This window comes from Hypanus sabinus (genome assembly GCF_030144855.1).
Source record: "Hypanus sabinus isolate sHypSab1 chromosome X2 unlocalized genomic scaffold, sHypSab1.hap1 SUPER_X2_unloc_5, whole genome shotgun sequence".
NCBI classification, from domain to species: Eukaryota; Metazoa; Chordata; class Chondrichthyes; order Myliobatiformes; family Dasyatidae; genus Hypanus; species Hypanus sabinus.
This window is the reverse complement of record NW_026779005.1, coordinates 902,124-921,557: the sequence shown is the minus strand read 5'-3', so window position 1 is coordinate 921,557 and position 19,434 is coordinate 902,124. Positions and strand designations below refer to the sequence as shown.

Below are 19,434 nucleotides of genomic sequence, written 5' to 3'. Positions count from 1 at the left end.
ACACATCAGGGTATTCACTGAAAAAACATATCCCTACATTGTTTAACTTCTTCACTTAAATTATCCTGATTATGAATCTCATCAAATGACCCAGCCAGTAACACAACCTTCCCTGTTTCAGTAACAATCATTTTGCCCTCAATAATCAACACAGGAATATTATGATCCCCACAAATCCCCCCATTTTCTAAATCATATCCCAAACAATTCCAAGTTTGATATCCCTTCCAATATTATCTCCATATAACCTCCAGTAAATCACCTCCTTCCTCACCACGGCCTTGGCCCTTTTATTGTTAATAATGTCACTCGGAGACTGATGCAACATCACATAAAAATTCACATTTCTCCCAATTTGCTTCCTGTCCCGTTATAAATCCAAATCCAAACTCATAAAGACAGGAAGGCTGACTGACGTTCACATAAACTAATCACCCTCCGAGTTCCCATTTGAGCGACAGGCACTGCAGCCAATGACAGCAGGCGTCAGTGTTAGGTCTGAGCTGCGATAGGCTGGAGGAAATCGGCCCATGACCAGCCCTTCCTCTTCCGCTCCGTCGCCATGGCGGAGATCAGCGAGTCGCTTCTGTCGGTGTCGCCGGCCTCGGCGCCCACAAGGACGGGTGTGATTCCCCTTCGCGCCTCGGTGGGTCTGTTTCGGTGGCGTCTGTGGTGGCTGACGAAACATGCTTTGTCAGAGAGCGAGGAACAATGACTACAACTCCCAGAAGGCCCCACTGATGACGTTGTGGTGTTGTTTAGGGGTAAGGTATAAAACCAAAATGGAGGAAAATGTAATGCATTACGTTTTCTGGACTGTGTCGTGCCTTCAATAAACAATTAAACTAAAAGAGAGATTCCAGCGAGAAATAGATAGAACATAGAACCCTTCGGCCCACAATGTTGTGCCGACCCTTAAACTCTGCCTCCCAATCTTAACTTCCTCCATATACCTGTCTAGTTGGCACTTAAACTTCACCAGTGTATCTGCCTCCACCACTGTCTCGGGCAGTGCATTCCACGCACCAACCACTCTCTGAGTATAAAATCTTCCCCCTTGAACTTCCCTCCCCTTACCTTAAAGCCATGTCCTCTTGTATTGAGAGTGGCGCCCTGGGGAAGAGGCGCTGGCTCTCCACTCTATCTATTCCCCTTAATATGAACTATACCTCTATCATTTCTCCTCTCATCAGCCTTCTCTCCAGAGAGTAAAGCCTTAGCTCCCTTAATCTCTGATCATAATCCATACTCTCTAAACCACACAGCATTCTGGTAAATCTCCTCTGTACCCTTCCACAACATTCTTATAGTGAGGTGACCAGAACTGGACAGAGTACTCCAAGTGTGGCCCAACCAGAGTTTTACAGAGCTGCATCATTACATCGCGACTCTTAAACTCTATCCCTCGACTTATAAACGTTAACACCCCATAAGCTTTCTCAACTACTTTGTCTACATGTAGCCCCAGATCCCTCTGCTCCTCCACACTTCCAAGTATCCTGCCATTTACTTTGTACTCTGCCTTGGAGTTTGTACTTCCAAAGTGTACCACCTCACACTTCTCCAGGTTGAACTCTATCTGCCTCTTCTCAGCCCACTTCTGCATCCTATCAATGTTTTTCTGCAATCTTTGACAATCCTCTTCTCTATCTGCAACATCACCAACCTTTGTGTCTTCTGCAATCTTGCCAACCCATCCTTCTACTCCCACATCCCGGTCGTTAATAAAAATCACAAAAATTAGGGATCCCAGAATTGAAACTTGTGGGACACCACTAGTCACAACCCTCCAATCCGAATGTACACCCTCCACCACAACTCTCTTTCTGCCGGCAAGCCAATACTGAATCCACCTGGTCAAACATTCCTGGGTCCCAGACCTTCTGATTTTATGAATAAGCCTACCGTGTGGAACCTTGTCAAATGCATTACTAAAATCCATGTAGATCACATCCACTGCACTACCCTCATCTATATGCCTGGTCACCTCTTAAAAAATCTCCATCAGGCTTGTTAGACACGATCTGCCCTTCAGAAAGCCATGCTGACTGTCACTGATCAGACCATGGTTCTCTAAATGCCATCCACCTCTGCGTGTTTCCCATTCCCCAGTGTACTATGACAGGTATATGTAGCCTCAGGTCCCCCGGGCGGGAGGGGGCAAGAGAGCAAATGCTCCGGGGGCCCTGGCCTTCATCCTATGGGGGGGGGGGAGAAGGTCTGTCACCCCTGTGGTGAGGCGCCTTGGTGGCTGAGGTGGGGCATTTCCTGTCTCAGGAAATCTCTGAGTTCTGCCCTCAGGCAGTTTCAGGTAAGGAAGGTGCAGAGGGTGGGTTGGTGTGGGCATAATCTGGCTGGGTGGGGCGGTCTGGGTGGTCTTGTTGCAGCTAGATTTGCCCCTGTAATGCAGAGAACGAAGTGAGATTGGGGAGAAAGACGGGGGAGTGGGGAGAGGAAAGAAGGGGGAGTGGGGCCTGTGAGAGAGAGGGAGAGAGGGCAATAGAAGGGAGTGTGGGGACCGGGAGAGAGACGGGGAGTGGATATGAAGAGACGGGGTAGTAAAAGAGAAAAGGGATTGTAGGGGGAAAGAGAGAGAGAGAGAGAGAAGGGAGAGTGTGGATTGAAAGAGGTAGAAGTCCGAGTGGGGAGATGAAGAGAGATGAGGAAGAATAGGGAATAAGTGACGAGTAAGGGCAAGTGTGTTGTGGAAGAGGGATTCCGGAGAAAGGGGAGTACAACAGTGTCACTCCACTCTTCAGGAAGCGAGAGAGGCAGAGGGAAGGAAACTGAAGGCCAGTTGGTCTGACCTCAGTGTTTGGGAAATGTTGGATTCGATTGTTAAGGATGATGTCTCAGTGCTCTTTGGGCAAATGATAAAAAGGGCCGTAGTCAGCATAGTTTCCTGACAAATCTGTTGAAATTCATTGAAGAAATAACAAGCGGGATCGACAAAAGACAATCGGTTGATGTTGTGTGTTTTGAATTTCAGGCCTTTAAAAAGGTGGCAGACATGAGGCTGTTTAACACGCTACGAGCCCATGGTATTACAGAAAGAGCCCAGCACAGATAAAGCAGTGGCTGATTGACAGGAGGCAGAATGTGTGAATAAATGGAGCGTTTTCTGTCTGGCTGCAGATGTCCAATGGCATTCCACAGGGGTCTGTGATGGGACCCATTCTTCTCTGCTATATGGCAATGACTTGGATGATGTATTTGATGGTTTTGCTGCAAAATCTGCAGAGGACATGAACAGAGATGGAGGGAAAGGTAGTTCTGAGGACGTAGAGAGGCCACAGAAGGAGCTAGACAGATTAGGATTGGAAACGGCAGATGGTATACAGAGCATTCATTTCATGAGGACTAAAAGGTAAAAGTAGGGACGAAATGTTGAAACATTAAAAAGCTCTGGTGAGGCCTCACTTGTAGTATTTTGAGCAGGTTTGAGCTGCTTGTCTTAGAAAGCATGTGCTGAATCTCGAGGGGGTTCAGAGGTGGGGCACGAAAATGGTTCCAGTATTGAACAGGTTGTCATATCACCATTGATGTCTCTGGGCCAGAATTCAGAAAAATAAGGGGTGAACTCGTTGAAGGAGGAGCCTTGATAGAGTGGATGTGGGCAGGGTTTTTCCTGTGATTGGTGGGTCTAAGACCGGATGAGACATGAGGGCATCCTGTTAGAACGGAAATGAGGAGGAGTTTCTTTAGCCAGAGTGGAGAATCTATGGGATTCTTTGCCACAGGCAGTGGTGGAGGCCGAGTCTCTCTGTACATTTACTACAGATGGTCATATATTACTGATTGTTCAGGGTGTTAAAGGATACGGGGAGAAGACAGGAGATTGGGTCTGTTGCGAAATTGGATCAACCAGGATGATATGCTGATATATTGAAACAGAGTGGATGGGCCGAATGTCCTAACCTGCTCCAGCACCTCATGGTCTTATGGACTTTCTGCCTTTTGAACACTTCTGTCTCTTTGGGATGTGTATATCCTGCGCTTTCTGAATTGCTTCCCGAAATTCCACCCATTCTTGCTTTGACGTTATCGGTGCCAAAGGTCTTTTCCAATCACTTTTGGCCAGCTCCTCTCTCAGGCCTCTGCAGTTTCCTTCATTCCACTGCAACACTGCATCTCCGTTGTGCTTCCCCTTCTCAAATTGCAAATTCAATCCCGGTTCATTGCATCACACCCTAACCAGAATAGCAGATCCCTTAGTGCAGTGGTCCCCAGCCACCAGGCCGCAATGCATGTTCTACTGGGCCGCGAGGAACCGAAATGATTTGGCGATAGTGGGTTTAACCACGAGCTGCTCTCTGAAGCCACCTCGCAGGCATTCTAGAAATTCTCCCCCGGGGCATCCAGCAGCAACCGGGCTTTCCCAATCTATTTGTGTACTGAAATCCCACATGACTATTGTAATGTTGACCCGCTGACTTGCATTTTCTATCTCCCGTTGTAGTTTGTAGACTACGTCCTTACTACTGTTTGGGGGTCTGCACATACCTTCCACCAGGATTTCTTTGCACTTGCAGTTCCTCAGCTCTCCCCACAGCGACTCAGCACCTTCCGACCCTTTGCCGGCTCTTTCTGATGGTTTGATTTTGTTATGTTTACCAACAGGGCCACGCTGTCAGTGATGCCCACAACCTCATGTATGCCAGTCCGCAGCTCTTCCTCCACGTCAGTTTGCACAATGCGCGCATTCAAATGTAATACCTTCAGTCCTGTGTTCAGCCTTTTAGATTCTGTGTGTCTTTTCCATCGCAACTCATCCTGTCGACTGCCAGGTTGCCCTATCAGCAGCCTTTCATTGCCAGCAGTCTCACAACATACTGTCTCTGTCTACAAACCAACTACCTCATCCTCGGCGGTAGCACATCGGTTCCCAAACCCCCTACCTAACTCACAAAATATCTTTTTTAGGGCCTGCTGACATTTTTAACTGTCATTGGTGCCAATATTTACCAACAAGTCTGGTTGCTCGCCCTCCCCCTTTAGAATGCCAGGGACCTGATCGGAGTCATCCCTGTCCCTGGCACCTGGGCACATCTCACCATCCGGGTGACTCTATCGCCAGCACAGAACCGCTGGCCGTTGGTTGACAACAGGAGGAACTCTAGCCATGTTCCAGCGGAGGGAGGATCGGGTGAGAGTTAATGTTCTGGAAATGGAGGGGTTGTCTCATGGATCAGAGGGAATGAAAGGTTGGAGAGGCTTCAGTTGTTTGCTCTGTAGCGATGGGGGCTGAGGGGAGACCAGAGGCAGATTGACGCTGAGTAGAGATCTGAGAGAAGAGAACCAACATCGTTTGTTCACCAGGTGAATATCTCAATTACCAGAGGATGTGATTTCAAGGTGAGCGTGGGACAGTTCAAAGATGATGTTTACCTGTGTCCCGGTACTCTACTCTGCTCCACAGTCCTGTCCTCTTTCTCTCCCTTTCTCTCCCTTTCTCTCCCTTTCTCTCTCTCTCTCTCTCTCTCTCTCTCTCTCTCTCTCTCTCTCTCTCTCTCTCTCTCTCTCTCTCTCTCTCTCTCTCTCTCTCCTCTCTCTCTCTCTCTCTCTCTCTCTCTCTCTCATTCCTCAATTTCTCTGTCTCCTCTTATCCTCATCCGTACTCTTTTACACCCTCCCACTCTTTCCTCCAAACATTCTTCCCTACACAGTCACTAACCTGCATCTTTCCCTTGTAGTCTCTTACTCCGTTTTTGCCTAACCTTTCGCTTGCCGATCTTTCTCCCCAATTCCCCCTTTGCTGCAGCTTGCTGTCTCCGCCACCCACCCGTCCAGACCAGCACCCCTCCCTCACCCCGCACTGTGATGACGGTTTTACACACTCAGTGGATTACAGATGTTGTATAATTTCTCATCGGTTGGAAAGATTCAATGTTCTCTCAGAAGATAAAGGCTTGTGGTTTCCAGGAGAGGCCTGTATGTCTCCGTTTAGTGTGCTACAGAACAGGCGGTGGAGGAGTGTGGAGAAGGGGGGAGAGAGAGGGTAAGTGAGGACGTAAGAGAGGGGGAAAAAGAGGGGAAAGGAGAGGGGTAGAGAGAAAGGGAAGAGAGAGAGGGAGAGAGAGCGAGAGAAAGAGAGAGAGGATAGGCACAAAGAATGAGAGAGGGGGGAGAGAGAAGAGGAGAGGTGAGGAGAGGACAGTTGCTTTCAATGAATCAAAGTACAGTGATAACCTTTGATTCGCAAGCCGCCCATAAAGATTAATTCTTCACCTCGTGACTGGGAGTGCGGGGTCGCGAAATGTGAGGGCCAATTAATTAACTTAACGAATCATACATCCATGAGGTACTGAACTTGTTCACAGCTCTCTGCAGTGTTTCCGGTGGTGGCCAGTGCTGTTGCCATGACAACACGACTAGTTTCCGCACAGGATGTGTTCTGTAAAAACAGATGATGGTCGTCCAGGAGGCGCCGATTTTCTTCAGCCTCTGGAAGAAGCAGAGAGGCCGCTGAGCTTTCTTGGCGATAGTGTCCTTGTGGCTGGACAAGGACAGGCTGTCAGTGGTGTTCACTCTCAGGAGATTGGAGCTCTCAACCCCCTTATCCTCTGCCGTTGATGTAAACAGGAATGTCTGCATCGCCCCGGCTGACTTCTTGTTGTCAGTAACCAGCTCTATTGTGTGGGTGAAATGGAGGGGGTGGGGAGTGTTGATACCAGGTCACAAAGCTCTCCAGCTCCGACCCGACACGCGGGTGAAGAAGGTTTACTGGAGTAAATTCCAACCGTGTGCAAACAGCACTGGCTCTGTGAACACGGGTGGAACTGTCCAGACGGACTGAAGGGTCTATTTCCGCGCTTTCCCCGAATCTCGTCCTTCTCTCTTACTTTTCTCACTCTCACCTTCCTCTCTCTCTCCTCTCTCATCCCAAACTCTACTATCTCTTATCCCTTATTCTCCTCCATTACTCCCCACTCCCTCCGCCTTACACCACTCTCACACTGACCCCTCACCGTCTGCTTACTCCCTCCCTTCCTGAATCCTACATCACTCATATGAAACATATTCCTCCCGCGCCCTCCTCATCCAGCCGAAAGTCTTTATCTGCTGTCGCTTCCGCAGGACACGGATTTACTCAACTTCCGGTGACTCTGATTCACTGTCAAACCCTCAGCTGATTTACTGTCAAAGATAGAACAGGTAAAGAGCTCGGGAGAAGTTGAGAGGCAGCAGTTACTGGGAAGTTGGAGAAACAGGACTGAATGGAACCAGACAGGAGAGGAATTTCACTCTCACCCTTTCCATCTCCCTATACGTCTCCATCTCTCTCTCTCTCACTCTTTCTCTCTCTCTCTTTCTGTCGCCCTCCCTCTCTCTCACACTCTCTCTACTCGCTGTCGTTCTCTCTCACTCTCTCCACACCCTCTCTCTCCCCTCTCTGTCTCTGTCTCTCACTCACTCACTCTCCCCATCTCATTCTCTCTACCTTTCTGTCTCTCTCCCACTCTGTCTCTCCATCTCTCCCCCTCTCACTTTCTGTTCTCTCCCTCTCTCTTTCTGTCTCTCTCTCTCTCTCTGTCTCTCCCTCTCTCCCCACCATCTCTCTGTCTTCCTCTCTCTCTGTCTCTCTCACTCTCTCCCCACCCTCTCTCTCTGCCTGTCTCTCTGACTCTCCTCTCTCTCTCTGTCTCTCACTCTCCCTCTCTCTCCATCTCTCCCCCTATGTCTCACTCTCTGTTCCTCTCTCCCTCTCTCTCTTTCTGTCTCTCTCCCTCTGTCCCTCTCTCTCTGTCTCACCCTCTCACTCTCTGCACCTCTCTCTTTCTCACTCTCTTACTCTCTCTCTGTCTCTCTCCTGCTCTCTCTCTCACTCCCTCTCTCTCTCTCACTCCTCACCCTCTGTCTCTCCGCCCCCCTCTCTCGGTCTCACTCTCTCACCACACCCTCTCTCTCTGTTTCCCACTTTTTTTCTCAGTCACTGTCTCTCTCACTCTGTTCCTCTCTCTCCCTCTCTCTTTCTGTCACTCTCTCTCCCTCCATTTCTCTCAGTCTCTGCCCACCCTCTCTCTCTGTCTGTCGCTCTCCCTCTCTCTCTCTTTTCCTCTCCCTCTGTCTGTCTGTCTCTCGCTCTCCCTCTCTTTCTCTTTCCATCTCCCCCTCTCTTGCTCTCCCTCTCTCTCACTCTGTTCTCTCTCTCCCCCGCTCTTGCTGTCCCTCAGTCTCTCTCACTCTGTTTCTCTCTCACTCTCTGTTTCTCTCTCTCTCCCTCTCTCTCACTCTCCTCTCTTCTGTCTCTCTCTCACTCTCTGTTCCTCTCTGTCTGCCTCTCTCCCGCACTCTCTCTCTTGCTCTCCCTCTCTGTCTCTCTCACTGTTCCTCTCTCACTCTCAATTCCTCTCTCTCTTCCACTCCCTCTCCCACCCTCTCTCTCTCCCTCTGCCTCCCTCCCTCTCTGCCTCTCTCTCTCACTCTCTGTTTTTCTCTGCCTCTCTCCCCCTTCTGTCTAGCTCCCTCTCTCTGTCTCTCTCACACTCTCCCCACCCTCTCTCTCCCTCTCACTCTCTCACTTCCCACCCTCCCTCTCTCTCCCTCTCCATCTTTCCCTCTCTTTCTCTCTCTCCCGCTGTCTTTCTCCCTCACTCTCTCCCACCCTCTCTCTCTGTCTGTTTCTCTCTCTCTCTCTGTTCCACTATCTCTCTCCCTCTCTCTCTTACTCTCCCTCTCTCTCTCCCCCCTCTCCCTCCCTCCCTCTCTCTTTCTCTCTCACTCTGATACTCTCTGCCTCTCTCTTTCTATCTCTCTCTCACTCTCGGTCTATCTCCCTCTCTGTCTCTCACTCTCTCCCCACACTCTCTCTCTCTCCGCCTGCCTCTCCTTCTCTCCCTCTGTGTCTCTCTCACTCTCTCTCTGTCTCTCTCCCCCTCAGTCTATCTCCCTCTCTCTCTCTCTCACACAATCTCCCCACCCACTCTCTCTCCCTCTAACTCTCTCACTCCCTTCCCACACTCCCTCTCTCTTTGTCTCCCCCCCTCTCCATCTCTCCCTCTGTCTCTCTCTCTCTCTCTCTCCCCCTCTCTCTCTCACTCGGTATCACTCTTTCTTTCTGTCTATCTTCCTCTCTCTCTCTCTCTCTCTCCCTCTCTCTCTCACTCTCTGCACGCCCTCTCTCTCTGTCTCTCTCTCCCTCTCCGCCCCTTTCTCTGTCTCACTCTCTCCCCACACCCTCCCTCTCTGTCTCTTGTCTCTCTCTATTCCTCCCTCTCTCCCCACCCACTCTCTCTCTCTGTCTCTCCCCCCCTCTCTCTCCCTCTCTGTTCTTCTCTCTGTCTCCCTCTCTCTCTTGCTCTCCCTCTCTCCCCTCTCTCTCTCTTCCTCCCTCTCTCTCTGCCTCTCTCTTTCTATCTCTCTCTCTCACTCGGTCTCTCTACCCCTCTGTCTATCTCCTTCTCTGTCCAACTCTCTCCCCACACTCTCGCTCTCTGCCTGTCTCTGTCTCTCTCTCCCTGCCTCTCTCTTTCTGTCTCTCTCTCTCTCTCTCACTCGGTCTCTCTAACCCTCTGTCTATCTCCCTCTGTCTAACTCTCCCCACACTCTCGCTCTCTGCTTGTCTCTGTCTCTCCTTCTCTCTCTCTCTCTCCCTCTCCAACCCTCTCTGTCTCTCTGTCTGTTCCTCTCTGCCTCGCTCCCCCTTTCTCTATCTCTCTCACTCTCTCTTTCTCTCTCACACTCTCCCCACTCTCTCTCCCCCTCACTCACTCTCTTCCCACACTCCCTCTTTCTCCCTTTCTCTCTGTCTCTCTCCCTCTCCATCTCTCCCTCTGTCTCTCTCTCTCACTCTCTATCCCTCTCTCTCTTTCTGTCTCTCTTCCTCCCTCTCTGTCTCTCTCTCTCTCCCGCTGTCTTTCTCCCTCTCTCTGTCTCGCACTCTCTCCGCACCCTCTGTCTGCCTCTTGTCTCTCTCTGTTCCTCTCTCTCTCTCCCTCTCTCTCCCTCTCTCCCCACCCACTCTCTCTGTCTCTCCCTCTCTCTCTTGCTCTCCCTTCTCTCTCCCTCCCTCTCTCTTTCTCACTTCCTCTCTCTCTGCCTCTCTCCCCCCTCTCTCTCACTCTGTTTCTCTCCCCCGCTCTGTCTATCTCCCTCTCTCCCCACCCTCTCTCTCTGCCTCTCTCTGTCTCTTTCTCTCAGTCTCTGTCTCTCTCTCACTGTTCCTGTCTCTCCCTCCCCACCCTCTCGCTCTGCCTGTCTCTTTTCCTCTCCCTCTGCCTGTCTCTTGCTTTCCTTCTCTCCCTCTCTCTCTCCCTCCCTCTCTCTGTCTCCCTCTTTCTCTCACTCTCTCGCCACCCTCTCTCTCTGTCTATCTCTCTCTGTCCCTCTCTCTTTTCCTCTCCCTCTGTCTCTCTTGCCCTCCCTCTCTCTCTCTCTCTCCCTCTCTCTAGCCCTCTCCCTCTGCCTGTCTGTCTCTTGCTCCCTCTCTCTTTGTCTCTCTCTCTATCTCCCTCTCTCCCTTGCTCCCTCTCTCTCCCTCTGCCTGTCTCTGTCTCTTGCTCCCTCTCTCTGTCTTTCTCCCTCTGTCTCCCTCCCTCCCCCTCTCTCTTCCGCTCCCTCTGCCTTTGTATCTGTCTCTTGATCTCCCTCTGTCTCTCTCTCTCTCACTCTCTGTTCCTCTTTCTCCCTCTCTCTCCGTCTCTCTCACTCTCTCTATACATGTACAATTCCTCAACTTCTCTATCTCCTCTTTTCCTCTTCTTTATTCTTTTGCACCCTCCCAGTCTTTCCTTCAAACATTCTTCCCGACACAGTCACTAACCTGCATCTTTCCCTTATTGTCTCTTACTCCGTTTATGCCTAACCTTTCGCTTGCCTCTCGTTTTCTCCCCAATACCCCCTTTCCTGTAGCTTGCTGTCTCCACCACCCACCCGTCCAGACCAGCACCCCTCCCTCACCCCGCACTGTGATGACGGTTTTACAAACTCAGTGGATTACAGATGTTGTATAATTTCTCGTCGGTTGGAAAGATTCAACGTTCTCTCAGAAGATAAAGGCTTCTGGTTTCCAGGAGAGGCCTGTTTGTTTCCGTTTAGTGTGCTACAGAACAGTCGGCGGAGGAGTGCGGAGAAGGGGGGAGAGAGAGGGTAAGTGAGGAGGTAAGAGAGGGGGAAGGAGAGGGGTAAAGGGACGTGAAAGAGAGGGGGAAGAGAGAGAAGAGAGAAAGAGACAGTGACAGGCATAGGGGGGGGGGAGAGAGAAGAGGGGAGCAGAGGTGAGCGTAAATTGGGACACTTGCTTTCAATTAATCAAGGTACAGAGCTAACTTTTGATTCGCAGCCCGTCCATAGAGATCAATTCATCTTCTCGAGACTGGGTGTTCGGGGTCGCGAAATGTGAGGGGACAATTAATTAACTTAACGAATCATACAGACCATTTAATCACAACACTGCATTAGGGAGATTGTGAAGTTAGTGGCCCATCTCTCAGGAAGTCAGAATGTTCAACGTGTGTGGGGTCTTTGATAACGTGGACTGTTTTATTGAGGTAGAGAGATGTGTAAACAGTGTCCACAGTTTCCATGATGTACTGAACTTGTTCACAGCTCTCTGCAGTGTTTCCGGTGGTGGCCAGTGCTGTTGCCATGACAACACGACTAGTTTCCGCACAGGATGTGTTCTGTAAAAACAGATGATGTTCGTCCAGGAGGCGCCGATTTTCTTCAGCCTCTCAGAGAAGCAGAGAGGCCGCTGAGCTTTCTTGGCGATAGTGTCCTTGTGGCTGGACAAGGACAGGCTGTCAGTGGTGTTCACTCTCAGGAGATTGGAGCTCTCAACCCCCTTATCCTCTGCCGTTGATGTAAACAGGAATGTCGGCATCGCCCCGGCTGACTTCCTGTTGTCAGTAACCAGCTCTATTGTGTTGGTGAAATGGAGGGGGTGGGGAGGAGGGAGACTAAGGGATAATAAGATGTGGGGAGAAGTAAGTGTGTAGAAGGAGAGATAGAACAGATAATGAGCTCGGTGGAAGTTGAGAAGCAGGAGATACCGGGAAGATGGAAAAACAAGACTAAATGGAACCAGACAGGAGAGGAATTTCACTCTCACCCTCTCCATCTCCCTCTCCCTATCCGTCCCACTCCTCTCTCTTTCTCTCTCCCTCTCACTCTCTCTCTCTCCCCCTCTCTGTCTCCCTCTCATGCTCTCTCTCACTCTCTCTCTCTTTCTCTCTGTCTGTCTGTCTCTCACTCTCCACAACCTCTCTCTCTTCCCTTCTCTGTCTGTCTCCCTCTTCCTCTATCTCAATCTCTCACTCCCTCTCTCTCCCTCTCTTTCTCTCTGTCTGTCTCTCCCTGTCTCTCTTTCCCTCCTCTCGCTCACTCTCCCCACCCTTTCTCTCTCTCTGTCTCTCTCCCTCTGTCTGCCTCTCTCTCTGTCTTTCTCCCTCTCTCTCTGTCTCTCCCTCTCACTCTCTCCCCACCCTCTGCCTCTCTCTCTGTCTTTCTCCCTCTCTCTCTGTCTCTCCCTCTCACTCTCTCCCCACCCTCTGTCTGTCTCTCTCTCTCTGTTCTTCTCTCTGCCTGTCTCTCTCCATCTTCCCCTCTCTCTCTGTCTCTGTCTGTCCCTCTCACTCTCTGTTCCTCTCTCTCTCTCCCTCCCTCCCTCACTCTCTCCCCACCCTCTCTGTCTCTGTCTCATTCTCTCCCTCTGCGTGTCTCTGTCTCTTTCCCACTCTCTGTCTGTCTCTCTTGCACTCTCTCTTTCTGTCTCTGTCTCTCTCCCTCAGTCTGCCTCTCTCTCTGTCTTTCTGTCTCTGTCTCTCTCCCTCAGTCTGCCTCTCTCTCTGTCTCTCCCTCTGTTCCTCTCTCTGCCTGTCTCTCTCCATCTCTCCCTCTCCCTCTCTCTCTGCCTGTCTGTTTCCCTTTCTCCATCTCTCCCTCTCCTTCTTTCTGCCTGTCTCTCTGTCTCTCACTCTCCCTCCCTCTCTTTCTGTTTCTCTCTCCCTCTCACTCTCTCTCTTTCTCTCCCTCTCTTTGTCTCTCTCCCTCCTCTCTCTCTTTCTCTCTCAGTGTACTATAAAGGCATGGATGAAGGATATGCAGTCTGGGGGAAAGCTGGGGTCACTGAACGAAGCCAATGCCGATACAATCAATACGAACAATCTACTAAACAAATGTAAACAGAGCACAGAATCATTTATCTGTGAGAGGGGGTGTAGAGGGGGAGATAGGGGGTGAGAGGGAGAGTGGGGGAGACTGGAGAGGGGTGGAGAAAGGGGAAAAGGGAAGGGGGAGAGGGAGGGAAGAGAGTGAAAGAAAGAGAATGTGGCAAGAGAGGGTTCAAGAGTAGGAGAATGAGGTATACTGGGGAGGAAAGAGTGAAGCAGAGAGTTGGGAGAGTGGGAAGTGTGGGGAGAGAGTGTGGAAGAGGGGAGGAGAGTGTGAGAGATAGGGAGAGAGTTGAAGGGGAGGGAGGGAGAGAGAGAAGAGAATGGTAAGCAGTGAAAGTGAGGTTTGTAGGCTAGAGAGTGGGGAGAGGGGGAGGGACAGAAATGGATGGGTGGTGCCTCACCTCATCTTGCCCTGATGACGGATGCTGCTTTTCCTTTTGCTAAGGCAGAAGTTGATGGACTTTCGATCGGTCAGGGCATGAAAGGATACGCAGTGAAGGCAGGAAAATGGGGCCGGGAGGAAAAATGGATTTACCATGATGAAGTGGCAGAGCAGTTTTGATGGGCCAAATGGCCTAATTCTGCTTCTGTCCCTCATGGTCTTATGGTCCAAGAGCAGCCTCTCATTCAATGAGAGCAAGAGCAATGAACTGCTTCTGGACTTTGGAGGAGGAAACAGGAACCCATGAGGCAATCCTCATCGGGGCTCAAAGGTGGAGACGTTCAGCAACTTTAAATTCCACAGTGTGAACATTTCAGAGGATCTGTCCCGAGCCCGGGACACAAGTGCAATTACAAGAAAGCAGGAACTCTCTGTCCTCAGTAGTATGGCCCAGCACATCATAGTGGATATGGCCCAGCACATCACGGGTAAAACTCCCCTCACAACCGAGCACATCTCTGCGGAGTGCTGTCGCAGGAAATCAGCATCCGTCATCAAGGACCCCCACCACCCAGGCCATGCTCTCTTCTCAATGCTGCCATCAGGAAGAAGGTGCATGAGCCTCAGGAGCCTCAACCCCAGGTTCAGGAACAGTTATTACACTCAACCAACAGGTCCTTCTTTCTTTTTACAATGTTTTTATTCAGAGGAAAAAAAATTTACAGAGTGCAACACATGGATACATTTCAACATAACTTGTATACATTTATATCTTGTAATAAAATTGTTATAGCATAATACATAAAGGTATACCACTCTGTAATCAAAAACTTAAAAATAGGTCATACATCATAAAAGAAATTTTTTATATATATAAAAAAAATCAACCCCCTACCAACTACCAAAGAAAAAAGCTGATGGATGACAATGGATAATTAGAAAAAAAACATATTCACTTAAGAAGAGAAAAATATACGTAAAAGTATATTTATAAATTGGAAAAAGTAATTTAGGAAAGGTCCCCAAATATCATTAAAAGATTGTTTCAAATTTCAGACTGAGCAGCAGATCTTTTCTAAATTTAAATACTACATAATATCATGTAGCTATTGAAGATGTGTAGGAGGGGTAGACTCCTTACATTTAAGCAAGAATGCTCTTCTTGCTAAAAGGGAGGTAAAAACTAAAACCTGTAGGTTAGGAGTATTTAAAGTTATATCTCCATTTGCAATAATACCACACAAGGTAGTAAGCGGATTTGGGTCAAATTGGACCCTAAAAAGTTGAGAGAAGGTATGAAATACTACCCGCCAAAACTTTTCAATTCTAGGGCAAAACCAAAACATATGAATTAAAGAGGCATCAGCAGAGTTGCATTTATTACAAAGTGGAGAAACATTCGGGTAAAAACCGGAGAGCTTCTGTTCAGAAATGTAAGCTCTATGAACCACTTTAAATTGTAGAAGAGAATGACGAGCACAGAAAGATGATTTATTTACCCATTTAAGAATTTTATTCCATCTATCATCAGTAATCTGACATTATAGGTCATTCTCCCAAGCTTTTTTAAGTTTATTTTAAAAGTCTTGCCTAGAATCAATCAACAAGTTATAGATACCGGTAATAGAACCTTTAAGAAAAGGTTTTAAATTTAAAAGATCGTCCAGTAAATTTTTATCAGGACCTATAGGAAAAGTAGCTAATTGGAAATGTAGAAAATCTCTAACTTGAAGGTATCTGTAAAAATATGATTTTGGGAGTGCTAATTTATTTGACAATTGGTCAAATGACGCAAGAGATCCTGAGATAAACAAGTCCCAAAAACACTTAATACCTAGTTCATCCCAATCCTTAAAGGGATAAAAAATAATTAAGGAGAATGGGAGACGATAATGAAAAATTCGCTAAACCAAAACATTTTCTATTTTGACAAATTTTCTAAAATTATCAATTTTCTAAATTGAGACCAGATCCCTAAACTTTGCTATTCCCACAATGAATGGACACAATCAACAGCTCTTCTTCTCATGTTCTTGATGTTTATTTCTGGGTTATTTTTTTAGTTTTATTTATTATGTATTTGAATTTTGTTTTCTTTTGCACATGGTTTTGTTTGTCCTGTTGGGAGGCAATCTTTCATTCATTTTATAATGGTTCTTGAGTTTACTGAATTTACAACATATTCAAATCCCAGGATTATACATGGTGATGTGCCTATACTTTGATAATAAATTTACTTTGCACATTTTAAGTTCTACATTTCAATTTGTAAATAACTGAAACACAAGAGCTCAGTCAGCTGGGTAAATGATTTTGTTCTGATCTGAATGGTCGGCCCAACACTGTGTCCCGTCTTTCGAGGCACATCAATTACTGGAAATATTACTGCATCGAACTGGAAAGCCTCAAATACTCTGTCTCTCTGCTCAAGCTTGCAAACACACGTAGACACACACACACACACACACGTTTCAAAACGCCGACAATCATACCAGTGCCCAAAAATACCAGGGTGACCTGCCTCAACGACTATCGCCCAGTGACGCTCACTACTGTGAAGAAGTGCTTTGACGGGATGGTCATGGTCAATCAAATTCTGTCTGTGTGTAGGGACCCACTGCAATTTCCCAATCTCTACAATCTGTCAACAATCCTCACTGGCTCACACTCGGTCTGGATAAAAGCAAGTCAGGCTGCTGATTACAGCTCAGCATTCAACACAATCAGACCCTCAATTGTATCAACAAGCTCCAAAACCTGGGCCTCTGTACCTCCTTCTGCAACTGGATCCTCACCAGGAGACCACAGTCTGTGTGGATCAGAAATAACATCTCCTCCTTCCTGACAATCAACACCGGCACACCTCAACGATGCGTGCTCATCCCACTGCTCTACTCTCTCCACACCCACGTCTGTGTTGCTAGGCTCATCTATCAACTTGTTGATGACACAACTATTGTTGGTGGAATTTCAGACGGTGACGAGGAGGAGTACAGGAGTGAGATAGATCAGTAAGTTGAGTCATGTTGCAGCAACAACCTTGCACTCAGCATCATGAAGACAAAGGAATTGATTGTGGATTCAGGAAGGGGAAGTCGAGGGAACACACACCAGTCCTCATCGTGGGATCAGAAGTGAAAAGGGTGAGCAGTTTCCATTTCCTGCCTGTCAGCATCTCTGAGGAACTATCCTGGGCCCAACATATTGATGCAGTTACAATGAAGGCACAACATCGGCTATATTTCATTCGGAGATTGAGGGGAATCGGTCTGTCACTAAAGACACTTGCAAATTTCTACAGATGTACTGTGGAGAGCATTCTAACTGGTTGCATCACTGCCTGGTGTGGAGAGGCCACTGCTCAGGATCGGAAAATGCTGCAGAAAGTTGTAAACTCAGCCAGCTCCTTCATGGGCACTGGACTCCACAGCATTCAGGACACATTCAAAAGATGATGCCACAAAAAGGTGTCATCCATCATAAAGGACCCCCATCACCCAGGACATGACCTCTTCTCATTTCTACCATCAAGGAGGATGTACAGGACCGTGAACACACACTCACCGGTTCAGGAACAGGTTCTTCCCCACCATCAGATTTCTGAATGGACAATGAATTCAAGAACATTTCCTCAGTATTTTCTCTCCGGTTTTGCACTACGTTTTGAATTTACTTTTATAAATACTTATTGTGATTTATAATTTTTATTACTATGTATTGCAATGTACTGCTGTCACAAAACAACAAATTTTACCACATATGCCGGTGATATTAGACCTGATTCTGATACACAAACACACGCAGCTGGGCTCAGACATACAACACTCCCACATTCCTCCCTTTGTGACACCCTGCTTGCTCCGTGGCCCCCGTATGAAGCTCAAACTGTTGCAACACCTGCCCTTTAAATTCATGGCTGAGGCTGTGTTGTGTCTGTTCACTGTTTGAGGTCAATATTAAATGAAGAGAATTGAATGGGAAGGAAGGTTTGAATAGAAGAATAAAGATCTCCTCTGAAGGTATACGGGGTCCTGGTGAGAGCGTACATGGAACACTGTGCACAGGTCTGGTCTCCCTCCCGGAGTCAGCCTGTGGAATGAAGGGAATGAAGAGATTTCCCAGATTCATTTAGGAGGTGAGGTAGTGTCCTCGGAGAGATTATACTGACCGGGCCTGTCTCAAAATAAGAGGTGGTCTGACTGAGACAGACACAGTCTCACAGGGTATTGACAGAGTGGGGCAGGAATGCCGTGTTTCTTCACTGGGTGTTGAATAAGGTCACAGACTCAGAATCCGATGTCATCTGACAGGACTCAGATGAGGAGTGCGGCAAATCTTTGATTTTTTCCCCACAAGGTTTCTACATTCACAAGAAATATTGAAGGACTAAGCGATAATGGGAACGTTGCAAGATATTTTCGCTGACGTCAAAGATCAGCCATGTTCGGAGTGGAAGGCAGAACATGGGCAAGGGGTCGAATGGACACGCCTGCTGCAGTTTATTATTTTCTAAAGCATGTATTTATCTTTGCGCCTTGTTTACCCTTGGGTTTCAGCCCGTCCGCTTGAGAGCACCGGAGATCCATCGGCTGCCGTAGCGCGTAAGATCCGGGCTCCCAGCAGCCGGAGACAGGTCTGGGAGGAAACTCCCGACGAAAGGCCTTTGATTCTTGGCAGGAAAAGACCGGCCACCCTCCGTTCAGCTGAAACATCTCACGGAATCTCTGCCATGGGAAGGATTCACCTGGCCGGTGTTGCAGCCTTTACCCGAAATTTGGCTCCCAATCTCCGGCCACATCCCGGATCCACTCGCTCTCACTTTCAAACCTCGGACCGCTCCGAACATTCAGCATCCCGCCCACTGGCACTCCTCAACCAATAGGAGCAAGACTCTCCCAGCAGTGCCGCTGATTGGCTGTAAGTGTGACTGACGGGCAGCTACCGGGAGCTGGAGATGTCAGTCACAGTTTGTTCTCGCAATCGAAGGAATTTCCCCGAAACTTAAACTTCAGAGTAAATTTTATTATCAGAGTACGGATAACTCACCACATACAAACTCGAGAAGCATTTTGCTGCGGACACAGAGAAGATCGACAGAATAGTAACTATAACTGGATCAGTGAATGATCAGCCAGAGTGCGGAAGACAATAAACTGTGCAAATACAAATATAAATAATTAGCAATAAGTAACAGGAACATGAAATAACCGCAGCGGCTGCTGATGGATCTCCGGAGCTCTCACCGCTCCCCTGTGCAATCCGACAGGCGGAAGGCCAAGGGAGAACAGGCGCAAAGGTAAATTCGTGATTTAGAAAATAAGAAACAGGAGCAGGCGTGGCCATTCGGCCCGTTGCACTGTTCTGCCCCTCAATCAGAACATGTTGAACTTTGACCTCAGCGCCACTTTCCTGAAACGATCCCAACACCGCCAAGCTCCTAAATATGTCCGTTTAATTTAGGAAACTTGTGGAAAAAAATTCCAAATATTCACCGCACTGTGTTGGGGAAAGTTCTCCTCATCTCAGTCCTGCTGAGGTGACCTCGGATTTTGAGTCTGTGATCCCTGGTTCTACTGCCCTGAATTGTATTTCATTTGCCACTTCTTTGACCATTCTCCTAATCTATCCAAGTCTCTCTGCAGACTCTCTGTTTCCTCAGCGCTACCGTCCCCTCCACTTATATTTGTATCATCAGCAAACTTAGCCACAAAGCCATCTATTCCATAATCCAAATCGTTGATATATAACGCAAAAAGAAGCGGCCCCAACACGGACCCCTGTGGAACACCACTAGTAACTGGCAGTCAACCAGAATGCAATCCTTTATTCCCACTCTCTGTTTCCTGACAATCAGCCAACGCTTTATCCACGTATGTAACTTTCCCGTAATTCCATGGGCTCTTGTCTTATTTCGCAGCCTCCTGTGCGGCACCTTCTCAA

The 19,434-nt window shown here is 48.3% G+C and overlaps 1 long non-coding RNA gene across 1 annotated transcript; it reads left to right on the top strand.

Annotated features, from left to right (window-relative positions):
- The first annotated feature begins 553 nt into the window (after positions 1–553).
- Positions 554–3,122, top strand: LOC132385911 (uncharacterized). Its single transcript, XR_009509335.1, has 2 exons — positions 554–764; positions 2,990–3,122. It is a non-coding gene; the product is annotated as an uncharacterized LOC132385911 (long non-coding RNA).
- Positions 3,123–19,434: the final 16,312 nt, after the last annotated feature.